Below are 13,053 nucleotides of genomic sequence, written 5' to 3' on the forward strand. Positions count from 1 at the left end.
AAAATGATGTTATTTTAAATTACCTTTTATAATAGCGTACGTTGGTAATTTAAAATTAAATTTAGCAATTACTTTAAATCACATTTTATTATGCCATGCCATAGATGGGTAATTTACATAAAAAAGTTAGTGGTTTACTTTAAAATTCAATTATGTTTGTGCTATGGTATAATTTAAGTGTAAGTTATTTTAAATTATGTTTCATAGTGGTAAAGTGGGCAATTTAAGAAATATACTTGGCGCCTATTAATGTAGAAGGGACTATATGAATCGATATATGTTTCTAGTTTTTGTGATGATTTATATTTTTTTTGTCTTACCTTGTTTTCGAGAATGATCATGGAGTCATCAAAGCCTTCAATAAGTAATATATTAAAATGTATCTAAAGCACAGGCCGAATAAAATGTTAAAACGTTATAAATACGGACATGATCTGATTAGAGTAAAAGTGTAAAACATACCGCTCACCTATGTATTGTATCACTGATACTTCAAAACAGGTGTCGTATCGGCGCTTAGTCCTCAGTGCTCAATTTACCGCTGACAAGAGAAGATCAGACCAACTAATAAAAGGATACTGAAACCATTTTCCTTGGTACTGTACCGAGCATTCTGTTCATTCATCCAGAATCCGAGAGGACTGACAGAAGAAATAAATCCACAGAACCGAAGAACAGAACGGGGCAGCCAGAACTGAAAAAAGAAATAAATCCCCACGACAGGGGCAGCCTTATTAACATTTGAGCCTATATATCAGTTTCCGAATATCATCATGGCCTATATATCAGTTATATTGTTTTGTTACACATCATTTCAGCCTTCAACCCCCGTTTCATGTAAGTTATACTGGTGAGTAACTTATACTGGTGGGACGGCTTCTGCGCGCGGATGTCAGGTGCGTCTCCCTCCAGGGTTCACATTACCGCTACAGTGATTCCGGGATTCGTTTTTGACCAAAAAATTTGACTTTTAGATTTTTGAATTTGGAATCCGGGAAGCCAAAAACCCGGACCGGGAAATGAGTCCCGGACAGTTCCGGGAACGGGAAATTTTCCCGGAAACCGGACTTCCCGTCCGGGATTGTGAACCCTGTCTCCCCCTCCCTCACCGTCCCGCTCTGGCGACAGGTGCGTGCGTGCTACTGGTGGCCGTACGTCTGAACCAACTAAGATTTGGTGTGGATTGCGTTGCTCCCGAGCATCAGGTGGCGATTGATAGATCTAAGTTCCGTGACGAAGGGATTATGCCGCTGATCTTGTTGGTTTTGGGTTGCGGTAGGAAATATGCGTGATTAGCGTGGTGGTAATGCTGGAGCTGGAGCAATGCCACTGGCCTGATTCAGCCAGGGGTGGCTGTCGTCGTGTTCAGTCTTCAGTAGTGTTGCGCCGCGGTACATGAACAGTGAACACTCCAGTTAGTTTTAAGTGTCATTCGATTTTCTTATTTGAGGGACCGAAGTCGGCGACCAGAGAGGGGTGAATGGGAGCCGATCAAAATTTTTCTCGAAATCAATCCGTCGGCCTATATCCCAAAATCACCGCAAACCCTTCACCTAGGTTATATGAGAATAGCTATGGACGAGCTATCTCACAGCAGCATACCCTAGAAAACTTCACGGAAGCAAAACTGGAAAAAACCTCTCAAACAGCAGCACAGCTGAGTCAGACCGGTCTGACCGCTAGCACAGACCGGTAAGACCGGTCGGGCTGGAATTCAAAAAACCAGACCGGTCAGACCGGTTCCAGAGACCGGTTAGACCGGTCCCTTCCAGACAGAACGCAATCAAAGCTTCAAAAGGTAAATCTCGAGCAAACGAAGTCCAAAACCAGCGAAACTTGGAGGATAGGTTCTCATCTACCCCATGAACATATCCCCAAGAGATCTCACCCAAAAGATTAAAGGATCTCGAGAATGCGGGAAAAGATCAAAGTGAATTGGGGTTTTCTCAAGAACACAAAACCTTCAATTCGTGTGAACTCGCGATTTCAGGGGGTTTGGCACTAGGCTAGATGCATAGGAATCGTCACAAAGAGTCTGGCAAAACACGAATCCAAGGGCTCGATTCCTCTAAACACGAATCATCCAAAAGAGAGGAAATCAAGCCAAAAATGCAAGAGAGGAAGGGGAGGACGAGTACTCAGCACACATAGATGAACTCAACAAGATTTCATTAATAAGTTTCAGAGGAATGCACCTATAAAAAGCTAGAGCCATCCGCCCATCATCCTACCTACTAAAATTGAGAGATTAGCTAAACCCTAACCCTCTTTTGCATTGGAGTCCTTGGCCCTAACCTGGAGCAGAGGCAGGGAGAAGGAAAAACAAAGAGAAAACAAAAGACTCAAGAGCCTCAACCAGCCACGGGCTGGTGGGGGGTATTTATACCCGGCTGCTGCGGCCAGACCGGTGCGTGCGTGCTATTGGTGGCCGTACGTCTGAACCAACTAAGATTTGGTGTGGATTGCGTTGCTCCCGAGCATCAGGTGGCGATTGATAGATCTAAGTTCCGTGACGAAGGGATTATGCCGTTGATCATGTTGGTTTTGGGTTGCGGTAGGAAATATGCGTGATTAGCGTGGTGGTAATGCTGGAGCTGGAGCAATGCCACTGGCCCGATTCAGCCAGGGGTGGCTGTCGTCGTGTTCAGTCTTCAGTAGTGTTGCGCCGCGGTACATGAACAGTGAACACTCCAGTTAGTTTTAAGTGTCATTCGATTTTCTTATTTGAGGGATCGAAGCCGGCGACCAGAGGGGGGTGAATGGGAGCCGATCAAAATTTTTCTCGAAATCAATCCTGCAAGCGGTTTGGTTAGTATATCTGTGGTTTGCCTCTCTGAAGGGACATGGATCAAGTCTATGTGGCCTCTCTCATGATTGTCTCGCAGGAAATGGAATCTGATATCTATGTGTTTGGTTCTGGAGTGTAGGACAGGGTTCTTTGCAATGCTAATGGCTGACATATTGTCTATGAAAATAGGAACCTTATCATAACTTAGTCCATAATCCTGCAAGGTTTGTCTCATCCAAAGTATCTGGGAGCAGCAACTAGCAGCGGCAACATACTCAGATTCTGTGGAAAAAAGCGTTACGCTAGCCTGCTTGGGAGAGGACCAAGACACCAAAGATGTACCGAGAAATTGACAAGTGCCGGAAGTCGACTTGCGATCCAACCGACACCCACCGAAATCGGCATCGGAAAAGCCCACTAGAACCAGAGAAGAATCCGCAGAATACCAAAGACCAAATTTAGGGGTGAATTTCAGATACCTGAAGATGCGTTTCCCCACCTGTCTGTGGGAGGTGCGCGGAGAAGCCTGGTAGCGCGCACAGAGCCAGACCCCGAACTGAATGTCCGGTCGCGTCGCCGTCAGGTATAGGAGAGAGACAATCATTCTCCTGTACTCCTTCTGGTCCACCGCCTCGCCGTCCAAGTCCTCATCAAGCGCCGTCGAAGTGCTGATCGGAGTCGACTGAGTAGACAAGTCACTCATGTCGAACTTCCGCAGCAAGTCCCTGGTGTACTTGGCTTGATGGACGAACTTGCCCTGAGGAGTTTGCTTGATCTGCAGCCCGAGGAAGAACTGCAGCTCACCCATCATGCTCATCTCGAACTCCCTGGACATCTGCTCAGAAAACTTGGAGACAAGAGCGTGAGAAGAGCCACCAAAGATAATATCATCCACGTATATCTGAACTAATAGAAAGTCATTGCCAGACCGCATGAGGAACAAAGTTTTATCTACACATCCCATTTTAAAGCCCTGAGCCAGCAAAAAGGTTTTCAATCTATCATACCAAGCTCTAGGTGCCTGTTTCAAACCGTAAATAGCTTTTTGAAGTTTATAAACATGGTTTGGAAATTTGGGATTTTCAAAACCAGGGGGTTGTTTCAAATAAACCTCTTCTTCGATAAAACCATTCAAGAAGGCAGATTTCACATCCATTTGGAAAACTTTAAAACTCTTGGAAGCAGCAAATGCAAGAAAGATTCGAATAGCTTCCAAATGAGCAACAGGGGCAAAAGTCTCCTCAAAATCAATACCCTCTTTTTGGCAAAACCCCTGGGCAACAAGACGAGCCTTGTTTCGAACAACCAACCCATCCTCACCCTGCTTGTTTTTGAAAACCCACTTCGTTCCGATGGGATTACAAGCAGGTGGAGGCTCGACTAAAACCCAAACTTGGTTTCTTTCAAAATTTTCAAGTTCCTCATGCATGGCATTGACCCAATTAGAATAAAAAAAAACGTGTCCAATATCCTTGGGCTCAAAAGAGGCAACAAACGCTGAATGAGCAAAGCCAGCGATACTTGTTATCTTGGACCTGGTGACTCGCTCGTTGAGATCACCTAGCATCTGTTGAGGTGGATGACGACGCTGAATATGCCGCGGTGTTTCCCTTGACGAAGTCGTCTCCTCCTCAACCAAATCTGGTGTCTCCTCAGGTGCAGCTGGTGAAGCCTGGGTCACCTCCTCGATCGGCCCCCGTGAAGTAGACGTAGTCGGAACGGGACCGTCATCATCATCCGAGCTCGTGGCGGAGGCAACTGGGTCCACAGCACGCGTGGTAGCCACAGCCTCACCCTCCGCAGCTTCTTCCTCCTCATCTTCAAAGATGGAGGTGCCGAGCTCATCATCTCCTGCAACTTCAAAGACAGAAGAATTGCACGGTGCAGTCTCGTCGAAAGTGACTTCACAAGTCTCTCTGACGATGTTAGTATCAATAATCAGCACACGGTACGCTCTAGAGTGAGAAGCATAACCGAGAAAAATGCCGTCAGACGAGCGAGACTCAAACTTATCAAGATTTGCATCTTTTAGCACAAAGCACCGGCATCCGAAAACTCTGAGATGATCAACACGGGGCTGGCGTCCAAATCGCAACTCATAAGAAGTCCTGTGCATGAAAGCACGCAAGAAAATGCGGTTGGACACGTAACAAGTGGTGTTAACCGCCTCAGCCCAGTATTTGCGAGGAGTCCTATGCTCATCGAGCATCGTCCTCGCCATCTCAACCAGCGTCCGATTCTTCCGCTCTACTCCTCCATTCTGCTGTGGAGTGTAGGGAGAAGAATACTGGTGTTCAAGCCCTTGATCACTGCAAAAGGCGTCAAAACAAGCGTTTTTGAATTCTGTGCCATTATCACTGCGAATCGCTCGCATGGCCTGGGGTAGCTCGTTTTTCAACCTCAAGATCAAGTCTCGAACAAGCTCGAAAGCCTCATCCTTGGTTCTCATGAAAAAGACCCAAGAATAGCGAGAAAAGTCGTCCACAATCACAAGAACGTACCACTTCCCACCAACAGACATCACCCGAGAAGGACCTACTGTGTCCATGTGTAGAAATTCTCCAGGGTGAGCGGTCATCACCTGATTAACAGGCGGATGAGAAGCGGCAATCATCTTCCCGTGGCGACACAGATTGCAAACAAGGTCCTTTTCAAACTTCAATTTGTGCAATCCTCGGATCAGGCCAAGTGAGCTCAGTCTCGACAACAAATCGAAGCTCAAATGTCCAAGTCTCCTATGCCACTTCCACAAATCAGAAGAAGGACCAGCCGACAAGCAATGAGAAGGGCCAAAACGAGTTCCAGAGAAGTCAACCAAGAAAACCCGATCGCGAGGTGTAATCCGGCAAACCAAATCTCCCCTAGAATCCAAAACACGCGAACAGCCCTCCTTGAAGCGAACCTCAAACCCCTCATCAAGAAGTTGCGAAACAGAGAGCAAATTGAACCCAAGGTTCGAAACCAAAGCAACCTCTCTCAAGGTAAAGCGATTAGAAACTCGAACAGCGCCAAGTCCACGTACCTTTCCTCTTCCGTTATCCCCGAACACGATGTACTCCTTTGAACGCATCGGGGTGAGGCTGGAGAACCATTTATCATTCCCGGTCATATGGTGCGAACAACCGGAGTCCATGATCCACCTGTTCTCCAAGCCTCCGACCTGCACATCAGTAGTGAGACAAAGGTGAGCAAATGTCTCAACACTGGGGTTAGCAAAGTGAGAAGCAAACCAGTGTCGAGCCATTTGCTCTACAGAAGGGTTAGCAAAACCAGGCAAAGCGTATCCCATGTCCCGTCTACCGCGTGACTAACGAACACCCCCGCGAGGAAAGCGTGGAGCATCGAAACCTCCTCCAAAGCCTCGGTCCCGTGGTCCATAGCCGTACTGAAAACGACCAGGAGCACGTCCGACAAAGCGACCACCCGCTGGAGCACGGTAACCACCACCGTCTCCATTACCTCCACCTACACGGCGCGCCCTAGCATCTTGCCTACCAACACGCCGAGAAGGACCATGCACCCGAGCAGAGTACATGTCCGCGTTCCATCTCTCCTGCTCTCGCCTCACACCCCGCTTCCTCCTGAAGCAAAACTCCTCCAGGTGACCTTCCCTGTCACAGAACTCACAGTGGTACCTCACCTTACGCTTGGGAGGTGGAGGCCTAGCCTGCGAACGAGGAGGAGCAGCCCCCTTCTTCTGGGCAACCTGGGCTGTGGCAGCAGGGAGCGTGTCGAGGGAATTCCTCAGCTCATTGGGCTTTGGAACCCAAACCTGCTTCTGCAGAGGTGCTTTCGGTGGTTCTTTAAGCACACCGTCCGCGGGGTCAACAAGCGAAGGCTGCGTGGTCGTGCTAGCAGTGTTTCCAGTAGCATTGCCAATCTTACCATACAACCTGTCAAAGTCCGACTTCGTGTATGTGTAACCGACCCCAAACCCATCACCACGCTTGAATTGCTTAATCATCATGCCCAATTGCGGCTCACTGCTAGAAACCCAACTCAGAATCGCCCTAAAATAGGTATTCTCATTCTCAAGGTTGGCTTTCTCTACCGCAAGATTATCCAAATCAGAGATCAAACCAGGGCAAACAGAGCAGTCAATAGGTGGGCTAGACTCCACGACCTTAGTCTTCCCTATGGACTTAACCAAGGTGTTCTTCTCATCTAGCTCCAACCTAAGCGTGGGACAAAGCTTACATGCACCAAACAGAACTGGCCTAGACTTCATCTCCTCTAGCTCGCACACAACAGTAGCAAACTTGGACTGCAACAAAGCTAGATCGGACTTAAAGATAGGACACTCATCACATTCAAGCACATTGCTAACAATAGGAGCGTCCTTAACCAGTTCTAGTTCATGCTTGGCCTTAGCGAGCTCATGAGACACGTCAGCAAGCGAAGTCTTAGCAATATCTAAGTTCGCAACGTTCTCATCATGCTTGGCACGGAGAGCAACAAGATCGTTCATGTGAGATATGCAGCCAGTGCACTCATCCTCACTAGATTTCTCCCTAGCACAAGCCAGCTCAGCCCTAAGCTTTCTACGCTCTCTAGCTGCTTCCTTAAGCAGCCTCTTCTGGTTGTCGAGAGCGGCGTACAACTCCCTAACCTCTGTATCAAGAAGGTCGATCGTGGAGTTTACCTCTGAATCACTCTCGAATCCAGGAGAAGAGCCGGAGTGCGTTGGTGTAGCATGTCCACACGAAGACGCACGAGTACCATCGGCTTCGCCCGCCATGGTACAGAAGCTCTTGCGCCGACCGGCCGCCAAGCAAAGGCCGATGAAGCCGGTGGCTTCCTTGTCCTGCTTCTTCTTCTTCTTGTCGTCATCGTCGGAGGTCGGTGAAGAAGAGCGGTCAGTGTCGGAGCTCTTGTCGAGGTCGCTGAGCTGCCCCAGGAAGGCCTTCTCCCTCTTCTTGGCCTTGTACTAGAAGCGCTTCTTGAGCGACTCCTTGTTGAAGTGTCCTCCCTGGTCACGACTGCGTTTCTTGTGGCGCCGACGCTCCTTGTTGGAGCCTCCCTCGTCGCGGTCGCGGTAGTAGATGAGAGAGTTGTTCTGGCCATCGCCGGACTTCTTGGGGCAATCGGCGATGAAGTGGTTCAGATCGTCGCAGTTGTAGCACCTGGGGTTCTTCTTCCTCAGCCTGTTGTGGTAGACGCACTTGAACTTGCTGATGAGGAGGCCCATGTCGTCGTCGCCTAGCGTCTCCAGCTGCTCATCTGAAACAGAAGGCAAAGAGGCAAGAGAAAAGCCAAGAGCAGAGTTAGCGTTAGAGCTTGATCCACCTGGGCCAGTCACAAGAGCGACGCTCTTGGAAGGAGGGGCACCATTGAGCTTGGCTCGTGTCTGGTTATCCACCTCGGTGGCCTTGAGCTTGCTGAAAAGCTCGTTCACGGTCAGAGTCTCATAGCCTGCAGACTCAATGATCGTGTTCACCTTGAGATCCCACACAGAGCGGTCAAGTGCGCAGAGCAACTTGAGAGCCTTCTCGTGCTCTGTGTACTCAAGGGCACCAGCAGATCTGTTCGCATTCACTTTGTTCACAATCAACTGAAAATGACTGAACATCAAGTCAATGCTCTCACCCAGCTCCTGTGTGAAGTTCTCGTATTCACGCCGGTGAGTCTCGAACAGTCTGGCCTTCACCTGAGGTGTACCCTCGTGGTAGTTCTCAAGGCACGTACAAATCTTGTGAGCTTCCTGAAAACCCTGGACGCGTGAGAACTCTGCACGAGAAACGCCAGCGAACAAGGCATTGACGGCCTTGGCATTAGCCTCGTGCTGGGTCACCTGGAGAGGTGTGGTCCGAACAGCAAGCACCTCGTAAAGCTGGTTCGTGGTAATTTCCCAGACATCGGCTCCCATGCTCTGCAGGAAGGCTCTCATGCGAACCTTCCAGTAGGCATAATCCTCGCCGAAAAACACCGGGATCTTACCAAGACTCGCCATGGTCGCCGAGTGGTTTTCGAACCGGTTAAGGTACCGAAAACCTCAACCAAGCTCTGATACCAATTGAGGGACCGAAGTCGGCGACCAGAGAGGGGTGAATGGGAGCCGATCAAAATTTTTCTCGAAATCAATCCGTCGGCCTATATCCCAAAATCACCGCAAACCCTTCACCTAGGTTATATGAGAATAGCTATGGACGAGCTATCTCACAGCAGCATACCCTAGAAAACTTCACGGAAGCAAAACTGGAAAAAAACTTCTCAAACAGCAGCACAGCTGAGTCAGACCGGTCTGACCGCTAGCACAGACCGGTCAGACCGGTCGGGCTGGAATTCAAAAAACCAGACCGGTCAGACCGGTTTCAGAGACCGGTCCCTTCCAGACAGAACGCAATCAAGGCTTCAAAAGACAAATCTCGAGCAAACGAAGTCCAAATCCAGCGAAACTTGGAGGATAGGTTCTCATCTACCCCGTGAACATATCCCCAAGAGATCTCACCCAAAAGATTAAAGGATCTCGAGAATTCGGGAAAAGATCAAAGTGGATTGGGTTTTCTCAAGAACACAAAACCTTCAATTCGTGTGAACTCGCGATTCCAGGGGGTTTGGCACTAGGCTAGATGCATAGGAATCGTCACAAAGAGTCCGGCAAAACACGAATCCAAGAGCTCGATTCCTCTAAACACGAATCATCCAAAAGAGAGGAAATCAAGCCAAAAATGCAAGAGAGGAAGGGGAGGACGAGTACTCAGCACACATAGATGAACTCAACAAGATTTCATTCATATGTTTCAGAGGAATTCACCTATACAAAGCTAGAGCCATCCGCCCATCATCCTACCCACTAAAATTGAGAGATTAGCTAAACCCTAACCCTCTTTTGCGTTGGAGTCCTTGGCCCTAACCTGGAGCAGAGGCAGGGAGAAGGAAAAATGAAGAGAAAACAAAAGACTCATGAGCCTCAACCAGCCACGGGCTGGTGGGGGGTATTTATACCTGGCTGCTGCGGCCAGACCGGTCAGACCGGTCCAGGGGACCGGTCAGACCGGTCGGGTCAGCAACACCCCGCTGTACAGCCTCGATCGACGGCGGAGCTTCTTTCTTCGACTCAAAGTCTTTGCTGCGATGCCGCCACGTCAACGAAGATCCGGTCCACGGTTTTGGTGGGTCCGCGAAACCCGGGTAGGGGGCCGGTTTTAAGAAAACCGCCAAAACCTTACGCGCGGGAAGATTCCCGCCTCCACGCCGTGGCCCTAGACGCCGTTCCCGCCTCGGTCTCCTGACGGCCCTAGACGCCGCCCGACGCCCGTCACCTCCTTGCCCGCAGCGAGGCCCTAGATGCCGTCGACGCCCGTCGCCTCCGTCAGTCCCGAGACCGACGCTCGTGCCTCCACGGCTTGGCGTCTTCAACCGCCGTCCGCCTCCTTGGTTTTGTGGCGCAAACCAAGAAACCCGCCTTCCGTCGCCGCTTGCGCCCTCGATCCTGGAGTGGATGCCACAGCTGCCGCCCGGCCCGAGCTCCTCCGCGGCAACTCTCCGTCGACACTCGACGCCCGTGTACCTGCAATCCAAAGACCAAGCGCACGATCACACCGCACGGTTGACAATTCACTCATCACAAGCAGGATAGAGTACTCAACATTCCTCATTATTAATTAGGAGGGGTAGAAACCAGGTTGCTAAGATTGAGCTCTGAGTTCTTCAGCTCTGTTCTGATTACTAGGCTGGAAGTCTAAAAAAGTTCAGGTTTTTTTTCAAGTTCATGTGCCCTCACTAGCTGATTGGCTAAAATCGCAGTGTAGTCTGAAACTAACATCCCATTCCTTCCTTTAATTTGACTAAAGCAGTGCTCTTGATCAGTCAGTCCATAGGACTGATGGCTAGATGACAGCTATTCTTGCGCAGTTGCGCTAAGCACGGGGTAATAGCTAGCTGTGTGATTGAGTTCTGCATATGATGCAGCAGGATAGCACCACCAACATGAACCATTCTATGTTTGATTGATTGATTGCACAGTACATTGGACTTTCGTTTCGTTTTATTAATTTCTCAGAATTTGCAGGACTTCTCAAATCCTAATTTTGGTAAAGTAGAAAGGTAGCATGATGGAGATTGTACATAAAGGGTAGTGTTGCTCTTTCTGTGTAATTTTGAGAAAGGAGATAGAACAGTTCCTAACTAAGCGTGATCAGTTCCATAGCTTATTTCTGGGATATTATTCATAAGCTGTACTTCTCGTCCTAATGCACTTTCATAGGCCTTTTTACTCAACATTGGATTACTCTGCATGAATCTTACTTAGCATTTACGACTCGTATGATTATTATGAGTTTACGGCTTTCTGATTTGATGCATTCTAGCATGTTCAAAAATACCATAGGTTACTTTGTCTTGGATGCCAATTTTGCAGATTGCAATTTGATCTCCACTGGACAATACTTCTCTTCCAGTTTTAATAAAGCTGGACATAATGTTTGATGTAGTTCATTTGTGATTACTATGGTCACTTTAAACTCGATGCAAGAGAGCTCTTTCCTTACCAGTTATGGAAGCTATAACCAGCCCTATGTTTCCTTCTCAGGAACCTTATCTTCTACTGAGGATGCACACAGATTTGAGTCTGTATTCAAAATGCCAAGAAGAGCCTTTGACTATGTCTGTAACCTGGTGAAAGATGAAATGATGGTGAGGTCCAGCAGCTATACCTTTCTTGATGGGACGATGCTGTCTTTGGAAGATCGAGTGGCCATTGCTCTACGAAGGTTGAACTCTGGTGGGTCACTGGTGAGTGGTGACTGTGGGATCTTCTATTGGCGTGAACCACTCGACTGTCTCGCTGATAACTTGGAGGTTCATTGAGGCCATGGAGGAGCGAGCAAGCCACCACTTGCGCTGGACTGACTCTGGTGAAATGGAGAAGATCAAATCCAAATTTGAGAAGATTCATGGTCTTCCAAACTGCTGTGGGGTTGTGGATACAACACACATCACAATGTGTCTTTCGTCAGCTGAACCGAACTGCAAGATCTGGCTTGATCAGGAGAGGAATTACAGCATGGTATTGCAAGCTGTTGTTGATCAGGATACGAGATTTACAGACATTGTGACTGGGTGGCCTGGTAGCATGAAAGAGTTGAGCATTTTGCACAGCTCGGGCCTCTTCAAGCTTTGCGAGAAAGGTGAACGGCTGAATGGCAGCAAGCTAAAGGTATCAGATGGATCAGAGATTGGGGAATACTTGATCGGTGACTCAGGCTATCCACTTCTTCCCTAGCTCCTCACACCATGCCAAGAAAAGGACTTAACAGAGTCCAAAACAGAGTTCAACAGGAGGCACTCTAGATGCGAGAACTGTTGCTCCGAGGACACTGGCCAAGTTCAAGGACACGTGGAAGTTCCTGCAGGGGGAGATGTGGCGCCCTGACAAGCATAAGCTGCCCCGGATAATCCATGTCTTCTGCTTGTTACACAACATAATCATAGACCTCCAGGAGACAGCCGTGGATGAGCCTTGGGTGTCGTCAGGTGACCATGAAGCTAATTACAGGCAGCAGGTATGCCAGTTAGCGGATGAGAATGGCATGAGGGTGAGGGACAAACTGTCTGAGCACTTGATAAGCAGGTGACGGAGATGAGGGAAACTTGTAGGCGTATGAAATGAAAGAGAAGAGTGCCGTTGCACATTGTTTTTTTACCCTTTCAGGATGCACCGAATCTTTTTTTCATATTCAGTTTTGCAGAGTTGTAAATGAGGCAGATGAGGGCATCGGTTGTGACTAATCAAACTCACTGTAATCCACTTTAAAAGCTCTTGCAATCTGAAATCAACCTGGCTCCGTTGGTTTATCATGTTGGTCCCTTGGTGGTCCTAGAAATGGTGGGATTGCTCTTTTTTGCAAGTCTTTATGAAAATGAAATTGATATACAGGTAATGGTTGATGTCGTTTAAGCTAAACCTTGTGCCCTATAGATGCACATCTACTGCTTTTTGTTCTAGAAACTTGTACAAGGTGTAAGAGGTTCACGTTTGCTACCTTTCTAAGAAAAAACAGACTTTTAGTTGCCTTCCGATTTCAGCTGATTTTGTTGTTTTCTTGTAGCAATGTGTATTTTTGTTGTTTTTTTGTAGCAATGTGTATTATTGTGGCCTATATGACATATTTTTTTCCTGACGCTTCTATGTTTTGATGAACTTAGGTTGAATTTTTATTTTTTTTATGATGGTTCTTTTCCGTTTTCTATCTGTGATCTTTTTTTAAAATGTTTTAAATAAACTGTTTGGCTTGATGAGAAAATGTAAGTTCACAAGAAAATTA

At 47.9% G+C, this 13,053-nt stretch overlaps 1 pseudogene; it reads left to right on the forward strand.

The window, feature by feature from the left end:
* Positions 1-869: 869 nt before the first annotated feature.
* LOC120663462 lies at positions 870-12,836 on the forward strand (annotated as a pseudogene).
* Positions 12,837-13,053: the final 217 nt, after the last annotated feature.

This window comes from Panicum virgatum, chromosome 3N (genome assembly GCF_016808335.1).
Source record: "Panicum virgatum strain AP13 chromosome 3N, P.virgatum_v5, whole genome shotgun sequence".
NCBI lineage: Eukaryota > Viridiplantae > Streptophyta > Magnoliopsida > Poales > Poaceae > Panicum > Panicum virgatum.